The sequence below is a fragment of the Astyanax mexicanus genome, chromosome 14, assembly GCF_023375975.1.
Source record: "Astyanax mexicanus isolate ESR-SI-001 chromosome 14, AstMex3_surface, whole genome shotgun sequence".
In the NCBI taxonomy this organism is placed as follows: Eukaryota; Metazoa; Chordata; class Actinopteri; order Characiformes; family Acestrorhamphidae; genus Astyanax; species Astyanax mexicanus.
In genome coordinates, this window is record NC_064421.1 from 43,817,556 (window position 1) to 43,826,311 (window position 8,756).

The window sequence follows — 8,756 nt, forward strand, 5'->3', positions numbered from 1 at the left end:
CACACACACACACACAGACACTCACACTCACACACACACACACACACACACACACACACACACACACACACAGACACTCACACACACACACACACACAGACACTCTCACACACACACACACACACACACTCTCACACACACACACACACACACACAGACACTCACACACACACACAGACACTCTCACACACACACACACACACACACACACACTCTCACACACACACAGACACTCACACACACACAGACACTCACACACACACACACACAGACACTCACACACACACACAGACACTCACACACACACACAGACACTCACACACACAAACATCAAAAGACATCTGTGATGTCACACTGTCTGACAAAATGGAATTAGAGTCTGAATAATTTATAACAGTGGTGTTACTCCCCCCATTACATCACAGCAGGTCCATTTACTCCCCTCACTGAAAAGCTTAAGGTTAATCTAATTCCCAGTATGAACAATATGCACCTGTTTCCTCTGAAATCCAGGGTATTATAGAGTTTATACTGCTTTTATTGGAGTAACTGTCTCTACTGTCCAGAGAAAGCTTTTTTTTATTAGATTTTATAGCATCGCTATAAAAGGATGTGATTACATTCAGCTGCAAGATTGGTTGTTGAATGATCAGTTTTATTCTTTGAGATGAAGCTTTTGATAAATGGTATTTAAATGTGAATAAAAGTAAGTGTTCGAAACACTTTGATTTGTATTATTGGTGCAAAAAAATGATCAATTATAAAAAAATAATAATAATTTAGCAATCACACCAATGTTCTGTGACTAAATCATGGATAAATTCATGATTACATTTTTTTAACTGTAGAGTGGCGTGAAAATGTGTTTGCCCGCATGATTCCTTATTTTATTGCATGTTTGTCACTCTTAAATGTTTTAGATCATCAAACTAATTTTAACATTAGTCAAAGACAAAAAAGAAACACAAAATGCAGTTTTTAAATGAAGGTTTTTATTATTAAGGGAGACAAAAATCCAAACCTGCGTGAAAAAGTGTTTGCCCCCTAATCCTGCAATCAAGTGTTTGCTGTAACTTGCAGTAAGTCTTTCACAGTGCTGTGGAGTAGAGAAGGGCGATACTGGGAATTTTGGTATCGATCCGAAACCAGATAAATGCAGGGCCAGTATTGCAGAAAACGTAGAAAACTAGCAGCCACTATACAAAATAAAATAAAAAAAAATTCTCCCCTCACTAGACATCTTTTCTATTTTTTTCTTTCTTTTTTCAAATAAAATTTGTTCCTAGGAAAAACGAAAGAATTTTCTTAATTTTTCTTAAATAAACAAAAATATAAAAATGTTAAAACACTCTGTTTTTGCGCCCCCAGCTTTTGACACTGATATGACGCCATAAATCATGGCATCAGCTGTGTGAGAGAGCATAAATGGTACCACTTTAAAATAAGACTACCTTTATAAAGGGTTTATAAATGGTTTACAATTAGTTTATTAAAAGTTAATAATTAGGTTGTAAATCCCTTAAAATTCATTATTAATCAGTTATAACACATACATAGAAAGGGCAACAATTACCTCTTTTTTGCCAAATAGTGAACTATCTATACTACTAATCTATATTACATTACATTACATTACATTTGGCAGACGCTTTTGTCCAAAGCGACTTACAATAGTCAAGTACAATGTAAAATAAGTTTAAAGGTAAAACATCTTTGGATAGGGATAAAAGGAGGTCAAAGGGGAGTAATAGGATAGAGGAGTGAAGGAGAGGAAGAAGGAAATGAGGTTAGAAGTAGTTAGTGTGTTAGAGGTGTTAAGAGAGTAAGAGCTCTTTGAAGAGCTCTGTCTTCAGGAGTTTCTTAAAGATAGCGAGAGATTCTCCTGATCTGGTAGTAGAAGGTAGTTAGTTAGAGGTGTTAGGAGAGTAAGTGCTCTTTGAAGAGCTCTGTCTTCAGGAGTTTATTAAAGATAGTGAGAGATTCTCCTGATCTGGTAGTAGAAGGTAGTTAGTTAGAGGTGTTAGGAGAGTAAGTGCTTTTTGAAGAGCTCTGTCTTCAGGAGTTTATTAAAGATAGTGAGAGATTCTCCTGATCTGGTAGTAGAAGGTAGTTAGTTAGAGGTGTTAGGAGAGTAAGTGCTCTTTGAAGAGCTCTGTCTTCAGGAGTTTCTTAAAGATGTTGCCCTTTCTACGTGTTGTATGTGTTATAACTGATTATTAATGCCTTAATTTTTAAGACATTTACAACCTAATTAGTAACCATTAATAAACTAATTGTAAACCAGTTATACCCTTTATAAAGATTATTATTTTTAAATCATTTTAAAGTGGTACCAATAAAAAATGCGCCACCAAGCTCCACCAATCAGTTTTGTCACGTGATTAATTTGTTAAAGTTTCCAGATTAACTGCATGGGTTAATGCATGAATGCATGAATGTTGACATTAGCTGCAGCTGTTGTTAATAAAGTGGCCACTGAGTGGAAGTGTGGCAGAAATCTGGTGGTCTAGGTGGGCAAGCAGCAGGATCTCACCCGTGTGTGTGTGTGTGTGTGTGTGTGTAGAGCGTGTAATCATGAGTGCAGAGCTACAGTGAGTTCAGCTAAAAAATAGATGTAGCTGTCACATTGAATTAGACTGTCCAGGACACACACACACACACACACACACACACACACACACACACAATGACACACACAGGTTGCGGGATTCTGGTTAGATGGCAGCTGTGGCTCTCAATCTCAATCTTTCACACACACACACACACACACACACATTATTATTAATCAAGGGATCTTTTTTGGAGGCAGCAGTCCGATATAGAGTAGTAGAAACGTAAAAACTCAAAGAACCATCTGAACCGTTACAAATGGTGCAAAGTGATGGTTCTTCATGGTACCAAAAAGGGTTCTGCTGTTTCTGCCAATCATTTTTTAGTACTTCATAGAACCCTTGTTACGATCTTGATAACCTGATTGTGAGAATATTTATTTTTTTGCGTGTATTTTATGTGTGTGTGTGTGTGTGTGTTGGATTTGGGAATGGCACACACTCCATTACAGGGTGATTACAAGTTGGATTAGAAAGCAGATTTCTCAGAAACAGGATGTGACACACACACACACACACACACACACACAATGCAGTGCAGGTGTCCACACACACACAGAACACTATTCATCACATTGGGCCGGGAGTGTGTAAAACTCCACAACACACACACTCTCTCTCTCTCTCTCTCCCTCACACACACACACACACACACACAGCTGTGCTCTGCTGAACGCTCTCCATTCATTCTGCAGGAACTGGCTTCATTTCTCACTTTCACACACACACACACGCGTCTCCAGCTGCTGCTACAAACAGCCCTTTCATCCTCTCACACACTCTGAGCTTTCTTTTCCAATCTGTGGCACAAAAGAAAACCGTAATGAGGAGATTAGAGAAATACCTACCCTGTACTTCCCACTCACAGGCCACTTTATTAGAAACACCTACAGTGATGCTTAAAAGTTTGTGATCCATTTATAACGCTCTATACTTCTGAAGACATTTTACGTAAGCCCTTAAAGTAGATAAAAAGAACCAAATAAAAAAGAGACAACAATATAAAACTTTAAATTATTTATTAAGGAAAAGGATCTAATATTAAATATCTGTGAATGGAAAAAGTATGTAAAACTTCGCTTTCAGTATCTGGTTTGACTAAAACTAAAAATGCAACTAAAATCCACTTTTTCTTGTTATATATGATGTTTATGATGATGCATATGAAACTCTTCCTCAACCTCCATTGTTTGCAGTATCTAGTAAAATAATATATTCCGAAAAATGAGTCGATCAGGAAAAGCATTATGTCTACATCAACCCGTGAATTAGTATTAATGGCCCCGCCCACCTTGGCTCAATGTTGAAGCCATGCAGCCAGACACGTCTCTTCAGACTGGAGCTAACAGCGCTAGGAACAACATGGCTGTTCGTTCCTGTGTTATTTGTGCGAATAACACATCAGTGTTATTTATATGCTTTACCTAGTAATTCAGAGCTAATGAACAAATGGTTAGAATTTATCTATGGAACACCACCAGCGAAGTACAATTGAGTTAGGTAGTGGTATATTTAAAACACTTTTGTTTGCCCTAGTTAAAAGTAGATTTTTACTCTCTAAACTTGGACTACTCACCTCCGTATGTTTACATAGGATCTCCGGTGGATTTGGCGTTCTACAGAGACTCTAAGACTTGGTCCGTGGCTGAACTGCATTTAGCAGGGCTTTACACGTTGTAAAGTAACATATGATATTGCATAATCAATCATAGACAATATATTTGCATATATATATATATATTCATGAGCAAGAGCCGAAATTCTATAGTTTCTCCCCACCCACTCCTCAAAGATTAACTTTATTCTTGTTTGAACATTCTTTAGTATAACAGTTTGTGTGCTGAAGGTCATCGTCTTGCTGCGTGACCTACGTTCTCTAGATTAAGCTCACAGACAGATGTTACACTCAGTGGCAACTGTATTAGATACACCTATCAACCTTCTGCTTCCACACGTTGACCACTTTATCAGAAACACCCACCCGACCAACGTTTCAATTCATTGCTGGTCATTTTATTAGAAACACCTACCCACTTGTGCTTCTATTTACTGCTGGTCATTTTATTAGAAACACCTCCCACCTTGTACTTCCACTAAATTGCCACTTGCTACTAAAAAACACTTGTTCTTGGGCTTTCACTCACTGGCCATTTTATTAGAAACACCTACCCACCTTGTGCTTCAACTCTTAAAGCACTTTTTTAGAAATACTTACTCAACCTGTGCTTCCATTTCCTGGTCAATTTATTAGAAACACCTACCCACTTGTGCTTCTATTTACTGCTGGTCATTTTATTAGAAACACCTCCCACCTTGTACTTCCACTAAATTGCCACTTGCTACTTACCATCATGTGCTTCCACCACTTACTGGCCTCTTTATTAGAAACACCCACCCAACCAATGTTTCAATTCATTGCTGGTCATTTTATTAGAAACACCTCCCACCTTGTATTTCCACTAAATTGCCACTTTCTACTAGAAACACCTGTTCTTATGCTTCCACTCACTGGCCATTTTATAAGAAACCCGTACCACCTTGTGCTTCCATTCACTGCTGGCCAATTTATTAGAAACACCTACTTACAACCTTGTTCTTCCATTAGCCTTGTGCTCAGATGGAACTGGTAATTAGTAGCTGGCTGTAGATGGTGTGTAAATGTAAATGTGCTGCTGAGGATCACGTGAACTTCAGCAGGAGCACAGAACTCGTCAGGTGGTGCTGTGGGAGGTGGGCTGTGTGTTAATGACAGTAATGAGGTATTCAGTGTGAGGATGGTGTCGTGCTGCACTCTGAGGAGGACTAAAAGAGGTCAATCTCACTGAATCAGTAACGCTGGCAGCGCTGCAGATGACACTGCCTGCAGACAGCACTAACAGAAAGACACTTCACCTTAAATAGAGGACGTTTATGATGTAACTGAAATGGGAAAGTTTGTGAACAAACTTTAAGGTGGTTTAATAAAGCCAGACATGAACATTTCACAATGGTAAAGATACTGTAAACACACTACATCAGGAGTGTCCAAACTTTTTTTGTTGGGGGCCAGAAGGAGAAATATATTTGAAGTCACGGGCCACACTCTGTAATAAAACAAATAATGAAATATACCACTTTAAATAATACTTTTTTCCTGATTATTTCATTTACACACCATTTTATTTGACTTACTATCTTTATCTTTGACAGTGTTGTGTAAACTTTTAGACTCTTTTACCCCGTTTTTCTGCGCTAAAAATGCACACTCTCTCCGCTTTTAGACTCTTTGGCCCGTTTTTTTGCGCTAGAAATGCGCACCCTCTCCGCTTTTAGACTCTTTGGCCCGTTTTTCTGCGCTAGAAATGCGCACCCTCTCCGCTTTTAGACTCTTTGGCCCGTTTTTCTGCGCTAGAAATGCGCACCCTCTCCGCTTTTAGACTCTTTGGCCCGTTTTTCTGCGCTAGAAATGCGCACTCTCTCCGCTTTTAGACTCTTTGGCCTGTTTTTCTGCGCTAGAAATGCGCACTCTCTCCACTTTTAGACTCTTTGGCCCGTTTTTCTGTGCTAGAAATGCACACTCTCTCCACTTTTAGACTCTTTGGCCGTTTTTTCTGCGCTAGAAATGTGCACTCTCTCCGCTTTTAGACTCTTTGGCCCGTTTTTCTGCGCTAGAAATGCGCACCCTCTCCGCTTTTAGACTCTTTGGCCCGTTTTTCTGCGCTAGAAATGCGCACTCTCTCCGCTTTTAGACTCTTTGGCCCGTTTTTCTGCGCTAGAAATGCGCACCCTCTCTGCTTTTAGACTCTTTGGCCCGTTTTTCTGCGCTAGAAATGCGCACTCTCTCCGCTTTTAGACTCTTTGGCCTGTTTTTCTGCGCTAGAAATGCGCACCCTCTCTGCTTTTAGACTCTTTGGCCCGTTTTTCTGCGCTAGAAATGCGCACTCTCTCCGCTTTTAGACTCTTTGGCCTGTTTTTCTGCGCTAGAAATGCGCACTCTCTCCACTTTTAGACTCTTTGGCCCGTTTTTTCTGCGCTAGAAATGTGCACTCTCTCCGCTTTTAGACTCTTTGGCCCGTTTTTCTGCGCTAGAAATGCGCACCCTCTCTGCTTTTAGACTCTTTGGCCCGTTTTTCTGCGCTAGAAATGCGCACTCTCTCCGCTTTTAGACTCTTTGGCCTGTTTTTCTGCGCTAGAAATGCGCACTCTCTCCACTTTTAGACTCTTTGGCCCGTTTTTTCTGCGCTAGAAATGTGCACTCTCTCCGCTTTTAGACTCTTTGGCCCGTTTTTCTGCGCTAGAAATGCGCACCCTCTCCGCTTTTAGACTCTTTGGCCCGTTTTTCTGCGCTAGAAATGCGCACTCTCTCCGCTTTTAGACTCTTTGGCCCGTTTTTTCTGCGCTAGAAATGCACACTCTCTCCGCTTTTAGACTCTTTGGCCCGTTTTTCTGTGCTAGAAATGCTCACCCTCTCTGCTTTTAGACTCTTTGGCCCGTTTCTGACACCTAGCGTTCAAACTTTGAATCTCACATTATAAAAACCTGCTTAACAGCGGGCCAACTTTCATTCTATTTCTAAAATACCCCCGCCCGCCGTAGTTTGGACACCTCTGCTCTACATGGACAAAGGTATTGGGAAATCTTATATTGTATTGTTTCTTTAAAAAATAAACTATTTTAAAAGTTTTTTTTCTGCTTTTATTGGTCTCTACTGCCCAGGAAATGCTTTCTACTAGATTTTCTACTAGACATCCATTACTTTCCTCCGCTTCAGTTTCCACCAAACTTTGGAAACAGCTTCACTGTGCTGACACTCGAACGCACACAGCTGATGGTGTTTTTCCTCTTTCTAAGGTAGGATAGAATATTCAGCCACGTTTAATTTCGTTTATTACCACCATTAAAACTCTGTTAAACTTAGTAACTCTCAAGAGCTCATTACAAAATTCTCATTTAAAAAGCATCAAAACTACCCTGAAATATTATGATACACTAAAAAAAAAAAGTTATATAATATTTTATTCATACACAGATCAGCTGAAACAATAAAACTAGCTCCGTATACACGCCACTCCTCCACAATACCCAGAATGCACCTCACTCAGCCGTCACATACTCACACCTGACTCTGCACACAGCACTTCTAGGTAGCAAATCACCAGAATATTGATTTCCCCTGCTACCACCAGTATTTATAGATCTTCAGCACAAACACTCTCTGCAGAGTATTGTTCAGTTTATCCTGCTTTACAACATATTCTTTTCCTTGCCCTTAATTGCCTTTGTTTACAAGCTTTTTTTTTTCGTGTACCTCCACTTGTGATTTCTCATCTGTTACTAATTGCTTGTGTTTGAACCCTGGACTTTTACTCGTTTATGGTATGTCTCTGTACTGCTCCAGTTTACTGGTATTCACTCTGCATATTCTGACTACTCTTTTCATCACCTCTTTTTATTAATGAAGTCTTTACATTAATAAATGTAAATATAATTACATTAATTCTAGATTTGTGTTGTATTATATATTTCTGTATTATTTGATTAATATCCCTTTTTTCCAAATAAATAGAAATCCTGTCAAAGAGCCTATTAAATAGCAGCATTTAGTATGGATCATTACAGATACTTGACTTTAAAATCATCAAGTAGTCAAGCAATGATGAAAAAGAAATCCTGTATAGAAGAAAAAGATGCATCAAGATGAATCATTGAACATTTTATAATCACACAGCAGACCTCTGAATCGTAATCAAATCGAATCGCAAGGTGCCTAGAGATTCCCACCCCTATTTGATATTGATTGGTTTGTAGAAGGAAATGCATCAGATTCCTACGTCTGTTAATTCAGGAAGTTGCCTTAACCCTTACAACCCTAGCCTGTTTTGGTGTCTTTTCCTGCATTTTTTGTCACTTCCTCTTTCAGGTAATTATATCAGACAGCCACATGCCGTGAGCTCCAGAAGCCATATGGCTGCTTAAAAATGTAATCATTTGAAATGTAAAAGGCAGAAAAATGTTTATACTTTACTGGAATTGACTGTGTTATGGTGAAAATTTTACCAAGCGCCTGTTTTTTTTTTTTTTTAACTATATAAACTTAAAATATATTCACACTTAGGATATCTTTTAAAAAATGGTTAGACTAGAGTGTTTATGAGTTGAAAGAATAAG